This window comes from Primulina eburnea, chromosome 15 (genome assembly GCF_022965805.1).
Source record: "Primulina eburnea isolate SZY01 chromosome 15, ASM2296580v1, whole genome shotgun sequence".
NCBI lineage: Eukaryota > Viridiplantae > Streptophyta > Magnoliopsida > Lamiales > Gesneriaceae > Primulina > Primulina eburnea.
In genome coordinates this window covers 30,498,807-30,514,530 of record NC_133115.1, presented here as the reverse complement: position 1 = coordinate 30,514,530, position 15,724 = coordinate 30,498,807, and the positions used below count along the sequence as shown (strand labels likewise).

Here is a 15,724-nt window from a genome sequence, read left to right as displayed (position 1 = left end):
ATAGTTTTATATGTTGCGTGTCATGTTCCGATACCGAGACGTGTGTGACATCGGTGTCGTTCTTCAATTATACATTCGAAAACATCATGACTCATAATTGCAAATTTCAGAAATCAGTCCATTCATTCATAAAATCGTAATACATTGTTTGATACAACTTTTACCATTGTTTTACAATAGTGGAAATTTAAAACAAAGTATAAATCTTATCTAATACACATCGGACAAAAAAACATGATTTAAAATAAATAACATCATCGGGGCCATTCTTCTTCATTTCTATAAGCCTACTTACATAAAGATGCTCCAAAAACACGTGAAACCTTTCCAAAAGCAGATATCGCTGTTGTCATGTCATCGTCATTTCTAGCATATTCTGGCAGTGCACCGAAACCTGATATTCTGTTAAGGTTCAGTGACTGTTAGCACTGAAAGTTTTATCCGCTATTTCTGCTGGACTCTGATCTTTAATCGCTGATTCTTCATGGAATATATTTATTTGGAATGACTGATCAACTAGATAGACTGTCAGTTGGGTTTCATCAGTCAACTTTGAATCGGTTTGGCTATCAATAACCTACTTATGTTTTATCAGTTTGACTTTATAATCAGTTAAACTTCTTAAGAAATTTTTTCTTATGAAAGTTCGTTTTCCTCGTTGAATTCAATTCGTTTAGGTTTTGTAATGATCTGCTTGATCCTTTTACCGCCTTCTCACGCTAATTCAAGCCTAGTCCTTTCAGAACAACTACAACGAGAGCCTTTCCTTCCCCTATACGAACGGAATGATACTCTATTTGGTCAGCAACCTTGTTCAATAATCAAATCTTAAAATTTTCCAACAATCATCCTCATATAATGTCTAGTATTGGATTTTAGTATAAATTTTAATAGGAAATATATTCTTAAATTAAAATTTTTAATATCTATATATTTAAAAATAATATAATATCATTTTTTACATTAAATGCTGAAATTTATGGGACGATCACATATAACTAAAAGCATATATATTCATTGTTGAATATTGAATTCAGATTTAAAACTATTAATATTTTGAATTTTTTAATCATAAATTGTGTCTAATTTTTTTTATATTTCACTAAAAATGTATTCAATTTACTAATTTAATTTAATGTTGCTGTATTACTTTTTTATCAATTATTATTTTGTATTTAAATTTATTAACTAATAACATTCTCATTATAATTTGTTTTCTAAGAATTAAGTTAGAATAATTTCAAACAAATTTTGATATTTTTAGTCAAAATTTATAATTTTCGAATTATAGTAGTCAAGGTAATTTGAAGAAAATATTATATTTTGTATAAAATAATATTTCGAAATATTTTTTATTTGAAATCAATTACCCCAAATAAAAGTTTTTCTTAATTTTCATATTAACTTCGTTTTTGCTTAACTATCTGTTCCAAAAACTAAGAGAAGATGGCATAATATAAATTTCAAATCTATATGTACTCAATATTTTCAAATCCAAATCTAAAATCACCGAAAATAATGAAAGAACAAGGAAAATAAGATCAAATTGGGCAATTTTAAAACTTGCTAGCTATTCTTTTTCGACATTAATAATGGAATGGAATACAAAGAATACAATGACAAGTATTGAGTAGAAACTGATGTTACCCTCCGAATTAACCATGCACGACTTTTCTCCATTATATTTTCAGTTCATCGACTACTCGAATCTTGGCCAACAACCTTCCTTTCCATTTTTTCGATTACAGAAACGATACGATATCCTTCTCATAACACTTATTCTATGATATTCCGGTCGGTGACCATGTCTGATATTATTTTATTATGTCTTAGGTTCAGGCCAACACAAGCACGATTCGACAAAATGTTTTTATAGCAGATATATCATATTTACTTTACAAAAATTGTTAAACCAAGTTGTTATAAGTATTTAATCTCCATCAAACTACACTCGCCAAATTCAACAACTTGAATTTAACTATCTCAACGGGAACACAAAATCCAATACTTGTGTGACCCTTAATGGTTCATGATTACAGCCAGTTGTGAGTTCACGACTTCATGTGATTTAGAGCAACATTTGTTCCCATTCGGGCTTACCTCAATTAGCTTCATTCTTTTCATCAACCCCTTGATAAAGAACATCAGAACTAAAGTTTGATTGCACCATTGGATCATCGTAAGAGCGTCTAGTAGCATCGCCCCATGTTCCTCTAGGTATCACTGAGAGTATCTGCAAGAACATTAAGTTATGATTAGTGTACAATAAAGTGCCTTCAACTCATATATCCCTATTGAATCTGCAACTATTGGTATATCGAGAGTTGCGAATGAATTCGATAACAATGTGATGTATCTTTGAGTAATAATAGTGACATGGTATGTGTAACTAAGAAAACTCTTTTTTAAAATGCACATGTCTTACTCTGACCATAGATTCCTTAGACTATTAACTCATCATATTACATATGATATATTTATCTATGAGTAAGCGGTGAATCCCCGACTACAATTCATTGACTCTTACGCATTTCGAAACTATATCAAATCTCACCAAATAATGACCCTCAATGGATTTGGTAAATTGATCGAAGTGCATGCTAATACGTAAAACCTCGACGTTGTCCCGAGTCAATAACCGCAGACTTTCCCACTCGAAAAGCGATAACCACTTGAAAAGTTCGAGGGACGGTTGTTCAGCATCATCAAATTATCACATATCTGTATGAATGGATATATTCATATCCTTATCAATAAAACATGACATTTACATCACAAATAATAGTATCAAGCTCTAGCAACATTTAGCGTCTTCTCACGCTAATTCAAGCCCAACCCTTTCAGAACAACTACAACGAGAGCATTTCCTTCTCCTATATGGAACGGAAGGATACTCTATGTGGCGCCCCAAACCTCGCCATGTAATCATACAACATGTGACGTCATATGCATTAAAAATTTTCTTTTCAAACGACGTAATAATATAATGCATATACGACAAAATAGTGCAATCATCACACTATCTACATCAGTGCAGCAGAAACAATATAATAAATACATACACACAACTCACATAAGACAATAAACTACAATGTCTCTATCTACTAGCAACTACAGGAATGTTTGACTAGACACATCTAGTCCTTCACCACTATCCTGTCTCACGGCATAGTCCTGTAACCTGTCCAACAGAAACAGCCCCCAAAGGGTGAGCATATACAACAATCATCATCGTAATACATGACAGTTATATTATCAACAACAGTAATATAACGGAAATGATAACAGAAATACCCCCTTTTGTTGTTTCTGGACAATCGCACCATCAACAACCTCAACAACATAACATCGCGACTATAACATCGACGATACGTCGCACCCCAACACCGGCGACAACAATATCGTCGAACGAACAACAACATCGACGATACGTCACACCCCAACACCGGCGACAACAATATCGTCGAACGAATAACATCAACGATACGTCTCACCCCAACTCCGGCGACAACAATATCGTTGAACGAACAACAACAACGAGACAACATCGACGAAACGTCTCCCAACAACGATAGCCAACAACATCAACAATAATAATCAACAACAACTATAATATCAAATCACCCAATTCAGTGATTTATCGTCGTTCGACACAATAGTATTTATCAATACTAAACAATAACAACATATGCTCGTACGTCAACACGTACCTGATAATCGAGTATATATACAAAATCTGGCTACTTCTTTGATCCTGAGGCTTGTGACGTATCTAAATAATTCAACAATAATTATCAGATCATTGTCACAATAGCAACACAATCATAACAACCTCAATATATCACATCAAATAGCCCAACAACAATTAATGCAACAAAATATAAAACTCGATTATAAATTCGTATTATTCAACAATTTAATATTCCGGTGCATTTAAGTCACCATACTACTATCAAATACACTATAATTCATTTAACATCAAATAATAGGCTATTTTACAACATCCGTCAAATTACGGAAATTTTATATCAACATGTAGCCTATACTTCGTACACTCCGAATACATACTCAAAATTAATAACAACTGACAAACAACTCTCCAATCTCAATCCAACAATTAAAATCCCTAATTATAAGAAATTAGGAATAATTCAAAACAACAACACAATAATCTTCTCTACTTCGTTAAGATCATACACTACTCAACAATCTTCAGTTTCTGTATGATTTAACAATTTATCAGATTTATTCTAAAAATCGACGAATTTCAAACATCACCAAAACTATAAAATTTATACCTCAAATCGAAGACCTCGTGTCAACGATTCCAAAACTGAAGTCGGTTCGTCGATTGGATAAACCGATAACTCGCACGATCGAAAAGAAAATCGAAACCCTATTATTTCTTCTCTCCTCCCTACCTTTCTCGCTCTCTGTACGTAACACAAGGAAATGAATCCACCGCCTTCATTTTATGTATTTTTTTTAATTTAATTTTTTTTAAATATTATATTATATTATAGTAATAATATAATATAATATAATATAATATAATATAATATATAAAATTTAACTTTTTAACACCGGTACATTCCTTTGGACCAGTCAAACGATCAAATTTTTCAAAACTCAAAACATGAAACTTCTATATCTTTGAGTTTTCTACATTATATCCAAATCTCAAATCATTTGGACTTCATATGACCAAGATATGTCATATTTCAGTCGTTAAAAATCATTAATTATTTAGTAATATAACATTACTAAATCAACAACTTGTGATAATTACTTCAGGCATTACATTTCTACCCCCCTTAAAAGAATTTCGACCCCGAAATTAAGTAAAAGCAACAATAACATGCGTAATTAATGATACGTCATACCATCAGAATAAGTAGGGGTAGAGCTCCCTCATATGCCGCTCTGTCTCCCAAGTGGCCTCTTCGACACCTCTATGCTCCCACTGAACCTTCACCATCGGTATAAGCTTACTACAAAGCTTCCGTTCAGATCGATCCAAAATACAAACTGGTCTCTCAACATAAGACACATCAGGATCTAACTGAACATCAGAAATATCCAACACATGTGAAGGATCTGGCTCATACTTCCGCAACATCGACACATGAAACACATCATGAATACCGGATAAAGATGGAGGTAGAGCCAATCGATAAGCCAAAGTGCCTATCCGCTGCAATATCTCATACGGGCCAACATATCTCGGTGCCAACTTTCCTTTCAACCAAATCGTACTGTGCCACGAAAAGGAGAAACTTTAAAAAATACTCGATCGCCCTGCTGAAACTCCAACAGTCTTCTTCTTTTATTTGCATAGGCGGCCTGTCTATCTTGAGCTGCTTTCAATCGTTGCTGTATCAACTTTACTTTTTGTTCCATCTCATGAATCATATCAGGACCGGTAACTGCAGCTCGATCAACATCATCCCAATATAACGGAGATCGACAACGTCTCCCATACAATGCCTCAAATGGAGCCATCTGAATACTACTCTGATAACTGTTGTTATACGCAAACTCCACCAATGGAATAGATGACTGCCAACCAGATTTAAAATCCATAACATAAGCACGTAACATATCCTCCAGCGTCTGAATAGTACGCTCGGTCTGACCATCTGCTTGATGATGATAAGCTGTACTCAATCTCAACTCTGTCCCCATCGCCGTCTGCAATCCTTCCCAAAAATGAGAAGTAAATCGAGGATCTCTATCAGAAATAATAGACACTGGAATCCCATGCAGTCGTACAATCTCTCGTATATACAATTGTGCCATCGTCAAGTACGTACTACTCATGCTATAGGGTATAAAATGGGTAACTTTCGTCAATCGATCAACAATCACCCAAATAGCATCAATAGTTCCAGTGCTTCTTGGCAAATGAGTCACAAAATCCATCGATATGTGCTCCCATTTCCAAGTCGGCACTTCTAAACTCCTCAATTCGCCTCCTGGCCTTCTCCTCTCAGCTTTGATCTGTTGACAATTTAGACATCGACGTACAAAATCAATCATATCACGTTTCATTCCTTTCCACCAAAACTGAGAACGTAGATCCTTATACATCTTCTTGCCACCAGGGTGGATAGAATATCGACTACAATGTGCACGTCGCAACAGGCCCTGGCGCAACTCAGGTGTATCAGGAACTACCCATCTATCATTCATCCTCAAACTGCCATCATCAGCCACTCTAAAATGAGTACCTTGTCTCCGAGAAACTAACTCCTTCCATCCCTGAACTCTCTCATCTGTCATCTGTGCATCACGAATACAACCATATATATCAGGTTCAGCTAATAAGGTAGATACCTGGATAGGAGTCGTCGACATATCAAAATCATATCCCAAAGAACAACAAGACATCATCATAGCTGATAAACGACTGACATCCTCTGCAGTACAACTCACTTTCCGACTCAATGCATCAGCTGTAAGATTGGCTCGACCAGGATGACATTCAATCTCACAATCATAATCTTTCAACAGATCTAGCCACCGCCTTTGTCTCATATTCAACTCTGTCTGGGTAAACAAAAATCTCAAACTCTTATGATCCGTATAAATCGTAAACGAGGTACCATATAAATAGTGTCGCCATATCTTCAAGGCAAAGATAATGGCTGCCAACTCCAAATCATGCACAGGGTACCTTGTTTCATGTGGTTTCAGCTGTCTCGAGGCATATGCCACAACATGTCGATCCTGCATCAAAACACATCCCAAACCATGTAATGATGCATCAGTATAAACAACCAACCTCTCGTTTTCTGTAGGGATTGATAACACCGGTGCAGTCGTCAGTCGGTGCTTCAACTCCTGAAAATTCCTCTCACATGCTTCAGACCACTGAAATCGCACACATTTCTGAGTCAACTGTGTCAAAGGTCTAGCAATCTTTGAAAATCCTTCGATAAATCGACGATAATAACCCGCTAAACCCAAGAAACTACGGATCTCTGGTACAGATGTAGGTGCAGACCACTGTAACACAGCTTCAACCTTCGTTAGATCAACAGAAATTCCATCTCTCGATATAACATGACCCAAGAAGACCACTCGATCCAACCAAAACTCACACTTACTGAGTTTGGCATACAACTTTCTATCTCGTAGCACATGTAACACTGAACGCAAATGCCCAACATGCTCAGCCTCACTCCTGGAATATATCAATATATCATCAATAAATACCATAACAAACCGATCGAGATAAGGCTGAAATACCCTATTCATCAAACTCATGAACACAGCTGGAGCATTCGTCAACCCAAACGGCATAACCAAAAACTCATAATGCCCATATCTGGTCCTGAATGCTGTCTTCTGGATATCCTCCTCTCTAACTCGTATCTGATGATATCCTGACCTCAAATCAATCTTCGAATATACTGAGGTTCCCTGCAACTGATCAAACAAATCATCAATACGAGGGAGGGGATATTTATTCTTAATCGTTACCTTATTCAGCTGTCGATAGTCAATACAAAGCCGCATCGTTCCATCTTTCTTTCTCACAAATAAGACTGGTGCACCCCAAGGCGATACACTAGGACGAATGTATCCCTTGTCCAGCAAGTCCTGTAACTGGGCTTTCAACTCTCTCAACTCTGTTGGTGCCATCCTGTAAGGAGCACGATAAATAGGGGAAGTACCTGGCATCAACTCAATTCCAAACTCCACCTCACGAGCTGGTGGGAAGCATGGAATCTCATCAGGAAATACATCAGCAAACTCAGCAACTACATGTATCTCTTCTATTCCCACCTCCTTCTTCTCTGTCACATCTACAGCATAAATAAGATAACCCTCATGGCCATGCGCCAATAATCGAGACATCCGGATAGCAGATACCAACGGAACAGGGGGACGAGAACCCTTCCCATAAAATGTCCAACGCTCTTTCTCATCGGTGTAAAAATATACTACCCGCTGATAGCAATCAACAGTCGCACCATATCTCCTCAGCACATTAATTCCCATAATACAATCAAAATCAGTCATCTCCAAAATAATCATATCAGATATCAGCTCGTAACCCTCATAAGAAATAATAGCATCTGTTATCATAGATACAACTGATATATCAACTCCAGAAGGTGTCGAAACAGAAAGAGGCGTAGACAATGGAGATGAACGCATATAATGCTCAACCACAAACCTCTTCGATATGAAAGTATGCGAGGCACCTGTATCAACAAGAATATAAGCAGGATAAGAACTTAAATAACACTTACCCGCTATCATCTCCTCTCGTGCCTCCTCTGCCTGCTCTCGTGTCAAAGCATACACCTGTGCCTGAGGCGGACCAGCTCCCTGCATACGTGGCTGTCCTCCAGAAGGTCGTGGTGTAGACTGTTGAGGCTGTCGTCCTCCTCTCTCTGAGGATCTACCTCTACCACCCCTTGGCTCTCGCTGTCCCTCACGACTAGGACACTGTCTCGCTATATGGCCGACACCACCACACTCAAAACAGGTGATCTCGGTCTGTGTACACTGTCTGATCAGATGAGGTCCACCACAACGAAAACATCTCACTTCTCTGGACTCCCTTCTCTGCCCTTGAACAGACTGGGAACTGCCCCCACGACTCTCAACACGTCGTGAATCAAATCTGCGCTTCCCAGAGGATGCTGAAGAAGAAGATGAACCCTTCTGATATTTAAAAGACTTTCCCTGCGGTCGCAATGACTCCCTAGTCGGCTCTGATACTCGTCCCTGAGCCCCATACTCCTGCATAACCAACTCAGTCATCTCAGCTCTCGTCACTGCATCCTCAAATGACACCGGGTTATTTGATTGCACACGATCAAATAACTCTAACTTCAATCCTTTCAAGAAATGCCTCATCTTCGCATGAACATTCGTAGCAACATGTGGCACATATTTCAACAATGAAGAAAATCAAGTCTCATACTCAGCAACAGACATACTACCCTGTCTCAAATCATCGAATTCTCTCTCTTTCTTTTGTCTGGCTGCTATAGAAAAATATTTGTCAAGAAAACGAGACCGAAACACATCCCAATCAACAGTACGGCCCTGAGCTCTCAATCCGGCCTCAGTCGTCTGCCACCACAATAAGACATTCCTTGAAAGCTGAAATGTAGCCAATCATAACCAAGCAGACCTAGCACACGGAGCAGTCACAAATATCTGCTCTATACTCTCAATCCACTCCTCTGATTGCTCACCAGTCTCAGAGCTATCAAATGTCGGCGGAAGATAACTGCTAAACTGTGCCAAAGTCAACTCACCAGGCAATAAAGGCTGATCTGCAGGTGCCTGTCCCATAGGAGGAGGTGGCAATGGATTCATCTGTCAAACCCACTGTCAACCTCTCCCGCATCCTCGCGTGGTTGTACCTGTTCTCTAGCTGCCATCACTGGAAATAAAATTGTTAATCATAACATTTAACAATTACAATCCAGTAATCATCATCATCTTTCGCACGAAAGCATACGCAACTAAAGAACAATCAGTCATACCGATAAATCATCAAAAACAAGTCAAATGCACAGACACACGCAGATAATATCGCCATCCAACTCCCTCATCACAAACCCAACTCCTAACCATCCCAGACATCTAACATATGCTCTGATACCACCAATGTGGCGCCCCAAACCTCGCCACGTAATCATACAACATGTGACGTCATATGCATTAAAAATTTTCTTTTCAAACGACGTAATAATATAATGCATATACGACAAAATAGTGCAATCATCACACTATCTACATCAGTGCAGCAGAAACAATATAATAAATACATACACACAACTCACATAAGACAATAAACTACAATGTCTCTATCTACTAGCAACTACAGGATTGTTTGACTAGACACACATAGTCCTTCACCACTATCCTGTCTCACGGCATAGTCCTGTAACCTGTCCAACAGAAACAGCCCCTAAAGGGTGAGCATATACAACAATCATCATCGTAATACATGACAGTTATATTATCAACAACAGTAATATAACGAAAATGATAACAGAAATACCCCCTATTGTTGTTTCTGGACAATCGCACCATCAACAACCTCAACAACATAACATCGCGACTATAAAATCGACGATATGTCGTACCCCAACACCGGCGACAGCAATATCGTCGAACGAACAACAACATCGACGATACGTCGCACCCCAACACCGGCGACAGCAATATCGTCGAACGAATAACATCAACGATACGTCGCACCCCAACTCCGGCGACAGCAATATCGTTGAACGAACAACAACAACGAGACAATATCGACGAAACGTCTCCCAACAACGATAGCCAACAACATCAACAATAATAATCAACAACAACTATAATATCAAATAACCCAATTTAGTGATTTATCGTCGTTCAACACAATAGTATTTATCAATACTAAACAATAACAACATATGCTCGTACGTCAACACGTACCTGATAATCGAGTATATATACAAAATCTGGCTACTTCTTTGATCCTGAGGCTTGTGACGTATCTAAATAATTCAACAATAATTATCAGATCATTGTCACAATAGCAACACAATCATAACAACCTCAATATATCACATCAAATAGCCCAACAACAATTAATGCAACAAAATATAAAACTCGATTATAAATTCGTATTATTCAACAATTTAATATTCCGGTGTATTTAAGTCACCATACTACTATCAAATACACTATAATTCATTTAACATCAAATAATAGGCTATTTTACAACATCCGTCAAATTACGGAAATTTTATATCATAATGTAGCCTATACTTCGTAGACTCCGAATACATACTCAGAATTAATAACAACTGACAAACAACTCTCCAATCTCAATCCAACAATTAAAATCCTTAATTATAAGAAATTAGGAATAATTCAAAACAACCACACAATAATCTTCTCTACTTCGTTAAGATCATACACTACTCAACAATCTTAAGTTTCTGTATGATTTAACAATTTATCAGATTGATTCTAAAAATCGACGAATTTCAAACATCACCAAAACTATAAAATTTATACCTCAAATCGAAGACCTCGTGTCAACGATTCCAAAACTGAAGTCGGTTCGTCAATTGGATAAACCGATAACTCGCACGATCGAAAAGAAAATCGAAAACCTATTATTTCTTCTCTCCTCCCTACCTTTCTCGCTCTTGTACGTAACACAAGGAAATGAATCCACCGCCTTCATTTTATGTATTTTTTTAATTTAATTTTTTTTAAATATTATATTATATTATAGTAATAATATAATATAATATAATATAATATAATATAATATATAAAATTTAACTTTTTAACACCGGTACATTCCTTTGGACCAGTCAAACGATCAAATTTTTCAAAACTCAAAACATGAAACTTCTATATCTTTGAGTTTTCTACATTATATCCAAATCTCAAATCATTTGGACTTCATATGACCAAGATATGTCATATTTCAGTCGTTAAAAATAATTAATTATTTAGTAATATAACATTACTAAATCAACAACTTGTGATAATTACTTCAGGCATTACATTCTATTTGGTCAGCAACCTTGTTCAATCATCAATTTGAGAACACAAGGGATTGTGTTCCAATTCTAATGAAATAACATGGATTAATAATAATATATTATTTTTTACCTATTTTGATTGGGTTAATAATTAATTTTGTCATAGAATTAGTATGTAAGAATTTATATATGTTTTTATTTTTAAAATACAAAATAATTTTATTCTCTACAAAATTACATCTTAAAATATAAAAATATTATGAATGACACTACAATATGAGCAGCTATAATTAAACACTAGCCACCGAGGCACACGTGTTGCGTGTGTCATGAATATATTAGCCTAATATATTAAATATTTATGATATTATAACACCATGACACCAAAATTTTTTGTATCATGAATATATTCATGAAAGACAATGAATTCCAAAACTTAAATAAATCTGTCAACATCAATTTGTTACCTTATATGATAAAGTTTTTTATCATTGAAAATAATATCGTTTTGAAAACGTATTATCATCTCATGTGAGATAACGTTAAACTTCAATGTAAAAAAAGTAAATTAATAGTCAAAAGATTGTCCAAAAAATATCAAAATATCAACAAAAGTTTGGATTTTTTTATCGGAACCTTGCTAGATCATGAAACATTTGAGTTTAAAATCTATTACCAAAATTTAAATTTGATTTTAAATTTTATAATAAAATAATGTATAAGAAGCCGTAAGATAATAATTTAGTGACTTTGTTGGGAATATGTGAGAGATTAGATCATAATAACTTGAAGATCGTATTAAATATATTATCACCTGCAAGATCAAAACGAATAAAATAATTTGATCACTAATATAAAGCAACATAATATTTCATAGAACACAAACTCATTCATTGATACAAACAAACCAGATGAAGATGTGGGCGAGTAGATATGATCCATTGAATTGAGCATGTCATTTTTACAAATACTTTGTTTGCAACATATATCCTTGAGCTTTTGAGAAAACAAAACACAAAACAAATTCATAATCAGCAAAAAAATTCAACGTATACCAACAAACAAAAAATAATAAATAATATGTTAATCCATTAAACACTAACAAAGTACTGATCAATTTTGAATTAATAAATATAGAAAGTGTAATACACATGCCAAAAATGGTTATTCGGGAGACGTGATAAGATAGATGATGAGAAATAGAGAAACATTGTAGATATAAAAACATGGACAAAATATAGGGTGCCAAGTATAAGTTGCATGTGGTTTAACACAGATAATGGAATTTATATTAGCATCTCCCAAATTCTAAAATTTAACATATAGCATGCATTTAACGATTATTGTATCTATTTGTTCATAATTTATGAATTAAAAATGTACAATAAAGAGAGTTGATTTACTTACACTTTATCATTCTCTATTAGGTATCAATACGTCTCTGAAAGCCACGTTTCTTGTGAATACACCAGATCGACGCTGTAAATTCCCATCTTTTACCAAATTTTTTGTAGAATTTTGTGAGACTCCTCTTGAAAGTGCCACACACAGCTGACTGTGACTGACCACATGATTACGCAAAATATGTCAATATTTGGGATTGTTTGACCTTGTGCTTTGTTTATTGTCAAAGCAAAACTAAGCCTTATGGGAAACTGTCGACATGTCAACTCAAATGATAATCCAGAGTTATCTTCACTTTTCAAGGGCATTATATGTAGAAAGATTATGGTAGCCTTGTGAGGACCTGTTATGATCTCGGCATATATAAAATTTCTACCAAGACTGTGGCATATTAATCTTGTTCCATTGCACAGACCAAGTTCGGGCGCAACATTTCTCAAGAGCATGATAGGACTTCCTACTTTCAATATGATTTTATGTGGTGGCAAACCACTTGGACTAAGGGAATTCAAAAATTCTTCTTGAAAAAGGTTGTGATTATCGTCTTCTACACTATCCCAAGATGTATACTCTTTTTCATCTCCAGGAAACTTGAGAATGAACATTTGATTAATGTTGTCGACATCAACATTTTTTTGGTGTGATGATGGCTCTATCAACAATATATTTTTCATCATGAACATGATTTATCATATCAGGAAAAACAGAATCAATCAATATCTGAATTGATTGTTCACTTTCCCATGGTATGACAATTGATTCTGGTAATTTTATGAAATCATGATTCACAGTACGTTGTAATCCATCACCTATGCGCAAGAGAAATTGCGAGAAGTCAATATCTTTAGCAGATCTCATATTTTGTTGAAGTCGTATTATCTTTACGCTTTGCCAGAATGTTGACCTTGAAAAACTTGCAGCAATTTGTTCTGCCTTTGATCCTCGTTTAACAATCGGTAACACTTTTCGAAAATCGCCACCAAAAACCATTGTCTTCCCATCAAATGCTATTTGATTTTCCAAAATATCTTGAAAACTCTTACTAACGGATTCAAAAGCATAGCGATTTTCCATTGGTGCCTCATGCACGTCTTATTAGATCTACAAGTTATGTCTGTTTTTTTATTTTGCAAAGTGTTGATGCGGTTGGTCTAAGTGGAATTTAAAAATGTGAATGTGCAGTTCTTCCACCTGGCAACAATGTCGCAGCTATTCCAGATGTTGCTACCGCAATTATAATTTTACCCATTTTTCTTAAATGTGCCAATATTGAGCGGTATAAAAAAGTTTTACCAGTACCTCCAGGACCATCAATGAAGAAAAGTTTTGATTGGTTATGCATAATACTTTCTATGATGGTATCAAATGCAATCCTCTGTTGAGCATTCAAACGTTCAATAGATCTCAAATCATCATCAAAATTATGATAAGAAAGCTCGTCCTCAATTATTCTGGGTAGCGGCGTGTCATCTAAAAACTTAGCACTTATTGATGGCAAATCAAAATCATCAAGTTTCTTTTTGTACTGATGCAACAACCTTCGTATATCAAGCAATAACTTATTGATGATTAAGTTACTTGATGAAATTTCAATACCATAATCTTCACATAACCTTCGTATATCAAGGATGGAACTCATCCCAGAGTTCTCGAACAATTGTTGGTTGACAGAACATCAGTATGGATACAAATAGCCTTCTCAATGAAGATGACATTCTAGCAGAGCGTGCTTCTTGCAGACAGTGTTTCACATAATCATCCTGTTGGAGAAGTCCCCTCATTTGAGCAGAATCATTAAATGTTGAATATGTTACCTCATTCACAGTCATTATATCTTCAAAAGATGTAGGGCCCCTGACATGATTTAAAAGGATACGAAGATAAAACCTTTCACCTTCAGATAGCGACACGACATATACTCTTCCAACCACTTTATTGTTGCTTCTTCGACGAATCCATTTTTTTCCATATTTGATCCATGTGTAATATTGTGGAAATTCTCGATATAAATACTTTCCAATATCTTCCAAAATTTCTAAAAATCTGCACCGAATCTTAAGCTGATATCAAAGGGCACGGATCCCTTGTATACCTCAGGGTCAGGGTCCGTGCCTCTTCGCTGCAAAATTTCGTTCGAGAAACCATGGAAACGGACCCCTTGTAAGGATTCGGAGTGGGGTCCGTGTAGACTCTCTAATTTTCATTCTCGAAAGATAATGGACACGGACCTCGGGTACAGGTTCGGAGTGGGGTCCGTGTAGACTCTGTAGTTCTCTTCTTTGGGCTTCTATGACGCGGACCCTTACACGGGGTCTGTGTCAGCTCTTTGTGTTATTTCCTATTTTTCCGGGTATTACTGACATGACATTGCGAAGCTTGACTTTCTTTCCCTTTCTTTGGCTTTTATCACTTTTTGGTCAAACCTGCAAATAGCAATAATAAAACAAATTAAGCGCAAAACTCGGAATAAAAACGCCAGATAAGCATGAATATGACAAAAAAAAGTCCCTAAAATGCTATAGAATTCGTGCTTATCATGCACCTCGGTGACCGTCGCCCCGCCGCCGCTGCGCCACTTTCGGATTTTGGGAATTCGGGCAACATAATCTCAAAGCAAAATTGTTTGTGATTACTAGTGCAATCCAAACAAGAGACAACTTCTGATCGTGGATTTAATTAGTATATCAAGATAAGGAAGATCCGTTCGAAGAGGTTTACAAGAAGGACTATCTTCGATTGAAATCCAGAATAGCTTGGAGCCAGTGTTTTATACGCAAATGTAATAATCTAAACACTATATGGAT

General features: G+C 36.0%; 1 long non-coding RNA gene across 2 annotated transcripts; it reads right to left on the bottom strand.

Annotated features, from left to right (window-relative positions):
• Positions 1-3,068: 3,068 nt before the first annotated feature.
• Positions 3,069-5,582, bottom strand: LOC140815145 (uncharacterized). Of its 2 annotated transcripts, none has more exons than XR_012114271.1 (3): positions 4,884-5,582; positions 3,711-3,772; positions 3,069-3,181 (listed from the first exon to the last, which is right to left on the bottom strand). It is a non-coding gene; the product is annotated as an uncharacterized lncRNA (long non-coding RNA). The 2 variants fall into 2 exon arrangements; XR_012114272.1 differs by lacking the exon at positions 4,884-5,582 and adding an exon at positions 4,299-4,426.
• Between the last annotated feature and the right edge of the window lie 10,142 nt (positions 5,583-15,724).